Genomic DNA, 4,311 nt, shown 5'->3' on the forward strand with positions numbered 1-4,311 from the left:
TGAACAACAAGTAGGAAAAGGAAAGGAAGGGAAGATCTGTTAAGCTCTTCTTTTGCTTCTCTTAATGAGGGCAAGATGCCAAGAGGCAAAATTTCTAGCTACAAAGACAAGAAACTGGATAATGGACAGGTAAGGGGGGAAAAAAAATTCTATCTATCCATCTGTGGAGAGGGGGAAAGGGACAGACACCAGGACAAATCTGGCACATATGTGCAACATAGTAACAGGGTTTTTAAAGTAATACTAAGCATCACAAAATAAGGGAAACAATGAACAACTGGCATAATGAAATCTGATTTTTCAAAAAACTTATTTAATAAGAAACTGACCTCCTTTTTAAAATATGGGAAACACACACACACACAAACCATACCATTCATGAGATGTAATTAACTTCATGCAGGGTTTTCTGAAAGTAACTAAATGAAAACCGAGCTGTGGCTTGCACTGAATATGCATTAGGTAAAAATAACATGAGAGGAAATCAGCCATTATAGAGAAGAAAGTCACATTTAAGACTTTGTCATGTTAGTGAGGCATTACTAGGAATATCATCTACGTTTCAGCGGGAGTCTTCTACTCTTGAGATCTAAACAAGTCTAGACTTGAACTCTCATTTTGCACAGTGTGGAAATCCAAAGTCTTCCCATTCCTGGAAGTCAAATCTGTTTCTGGATCTGCTGTCTCTAACATCAGGTTGACTGGGGCATAAAAATCATCTCTATCATCAAGCCAATTGGTCCGTCCATTTGTGAGTGTTCGCCTTAAGACTTGGTATGGCATGGGCAAGCCAAGGAATGTCTTTAGTGTAGAAATGCAGATAGTTTATGTTGAGTCTTCAATATATGTCTTCATAGAAAATCCTTCAGGCACTTTAATTTTTCCACTGGCTGTTTTACTTCCTATTCTGCAGCACATATCACAATTTCCTCTTTCTACTCTCTGCTCTCCTCCTTCCCTTCTTTGCTTCTCTATCTTCCCCACCTCTCCCTCTCAGAAACAAAAGAAATTCCTCTATAATTCTCCTAAGAGCAATTTGACCAGACTCTTTTGTGGCTTTCATTTTGCTGAGCACCACATGCCACGGGGCCCCGCCTTCTGCCCAGTGGCTAATCAAGTCATTTCCTCAAAGGTAGTTTCCTCCCTAAATGGCATACTGGTGCCAATTGTTAAGAAAACAAGCCCAATACATAAATTCCATTAGGACTTCAAAAGTGTGCCTTTGTCACAAAGGAAAACAACCAATTGCTTGAAAATCCCATGTCATATAAGGTATAATATCCATGTAATCTGTAATTATGGAGACTAAAGGCAGTTGTGGAATAGGTAGTTTTTATGAGGGAATTTTTCCACCTTAGGAAATTCTTGGTGGCATTGGCAATCACATAGTAGAAAGCTTTCAAGAATAAGACTTGAGAGAGGATTGTATTTCCCGGTGGGGATAATTTCCACTGGATAGCTGGAGCTTACACTTTCATTAACACAGAGTCCCCCTCTGTCTGCCTCAGTAGAGATACAGAACGAACAACAGCTGGCCAAGACCCCGCCATAGAAAGGGCTATATCAGGACCAGGTTGATTGCCCATTCTATCGCCAGTCATGAGTTCTTCATGCCTTTTAATCCTGCTTACCTCAGGTTTCACAGCAATCAAAACTCCTGACACATCCCACATCCTTTCTTTCCTTACTATATGGCCTCCATGAAGGGATTTCCCTGTCATCTAGAAATTCTATATTAGATGTGCTCTTCCTTAAATCACAAGTCTTCTCGATGCTGCTCAGAATTCCTATGAATGACATTCAGAATCTATCTTTTGTATAGGACCTGATTTTTTTTTCTTTCTTGAATTTTTAAGATGATTTTTTTTGTCCTTATTTGCCTTTCTTTATTTGTATGGCCGCAAATTCAATGGGTCTTTTTTTTTCCTTTCCTTTTCTTTTTTTTGGTGGGGGGGAGAAAAAGGGAGGGCCAGAGAGACAGGAAGAGAGAGAATCTCAAGCAGACTCGATGGCCAGTGCAGAGCCTGATGTGGGCTCAATCTCACAACCCTGAGATCATGACTTGTGCTGAAATCAGATGTGTAACTGAGTCACCTAGGCACCTCCAGTGAGTCATTTTAATCTGCAAACCTGTTCCCTCAGTTCTAGGAATTTTTTTGGTTTAAGGCATTTTCATACTTTCCTCTGTTTTTCTTTCTGGAACTCATATCATTCAAATATTGGACCTCCTACACAGATCTTTAAATTTGTTTTAGTTTTCATTTATTGTCCATTTAAATTTCATCTATTGTCCATTTCCTTTTTGTCCATTTCCAGAAAGATTTTCCTGACTTAACCTTTTACCCTTCCTACTTCTCATATATTTTTGGTGTCCAAAAGCCCATTCTTAGGCTTGGTAATTCCTTTTAATAGCATTCTATTTTTGTTTTATGACTGTAATATCATCTTGCACCACTGTGAAGATCCTATTAAAATATCTTTTGAAGTTTCCTGATCCTCCTTGCATTTTCTATTTTATTTATTTTATTTTAAAGATTTTATTTATTTGACAGAAAGAGAGCATAGGCAGGGGAAGCAGCAGGGGGCTCTTGATCACAGTACCCTGGGATCATGATCTGAGCTGAAGACAGAATCAGCTGAGCCACCCACATGCCCCTACATTTTCTGGTTTTTTTTTTTTTTTTAATAGTTTGCTTGATTTTTTTTTTCTTGTTATATTTCATGTTCAGAGTTCTATTTACATGAGCAGAATTAGTCACTGTTGGACATCTCTTAACAATAACCTGGCTTTTTCATCGAAGGGCACACAAATATCAGTATTACTCTGTTTGTTTGTTTGTTTGTTTGTTTGTTTTCACCATTGGCAGATTTTTCCCTGAAGTGATTCTCTATTCTCCCACATGGTTATGTACAAGTGAAGCTGGGGGAATTTTATATTGTTTGTGGAAAGGTTTCAACATTCTTAGATAGGGAAGTTCCAGTCTTCTGTAGTATGAGGACAGGGTACCGATTGGCTAAACACTGGAGATGATGTGAATAGCTGTTTCATAAACAAATTGCCAACTGATTTTTCAGAGATCCCTAAGACTTAAATTACCAAGTTCTTCCAGGGTTCTGAGACATGAATCATCTTGATCTTTGTCTGCTTGCTCCTCACATTTTCAGTTTACCTTTTCTAGACTGCTAAGTCAACAACCAAAGTTCATCCATTTCTCATCCTTCAAAAGCTTGTTAGAATTTCATCATTATTTTTCTGGGTTTATCAATGTTTAGAAAAAACTTCTTTTGCTATCTTTTGCTATCTTTTCAATGGTGTTATAAAATGAACAGAAGTAACCACTTGTGTCTGATAGACCTCATTAACTAGAGATATAATTTCCTCTTCAGTCCTTATAATCTGACTTCATTCCTATCATTTCAGTGAAATTACTTCCATAAAGTTAACAACAAACTATACTATATTGCTATATACATTGGGGATTCCCTTGACCTCATATTCCTTGATATTTTGGCATTTAATACAACTGGTTACTCCTTGAAATTCTCCTTTAGGGGTTGAATGACCCCACATTCTCCTGGTTTTCTTTTACTTCCTCATCTCATCCTCAGTCTTCCTCGTTTGCTCTTCCTCTTTTTGCCATCAAGATCTGGTAAAAGTCACCAGATCTGTAGTCAACAAGATGGAGACCCAGAAGAGTCTATGGTACAGTTCCAATGTGAGTCCAGGAGAGCTGATGGTGTAAGTTCTAGTCTGAAAGCTGGTAATCTTGAGACATAGTGAAGTTTGATGTTTTAGTTGAATGTGAAGGTTGGAAAAGACTGATATTCCAGCTCAAGTAGGCAGGAGGAATTTCCTTACTTACAAATCTTACTCATGGGAGAGTCAGCCTTTTTGTTCTGTTTAGGCCTTCAACTAATTTGATAAGGTCCACCCACATTAGGAAGGGCAGTCTCTTTACTCAGTCTACCTAATCAGATGTTAATCTCATCCAAAAATACCCTCACAAAGTCAGAATAGTGTTTGACCTGAGCACGTCATTGCCTAGTCAAATTGACATATAAAATTAACCATCACAATTGGTTAATCAAGAAATGTCAGTCATATTAGGCAGTCATAAAAGAGATACATATTAAACTGGAACTTTGAATTTTACATCAAACTTATAAATACATATTTACTTACCTTCTTTTTTACTTACCTTCCTTTTATAGTAGAACCAAAGCTTTTTTTTTTTTTTTTTTTTTTTTTTTTTAATAAAAATCTGGTGACTGGAATTCCAGATAGTCTTTTTTTTTTTTTTTTTAAAGATT

Source organism: Mustela erminea, chromosome 16 (genome assembly GCF_009829155.1).
Source record: "Mustela erminea isolate mMusErm1 chromosome 16, mMusErm1.Pri, whole genome shotgun sequence".
Lineage (NCBI taxonomy): Eukaryota > Metazoa > Chordata > Mammalia > Carnivora > Mustelidae > Mustela > Mustela erminea.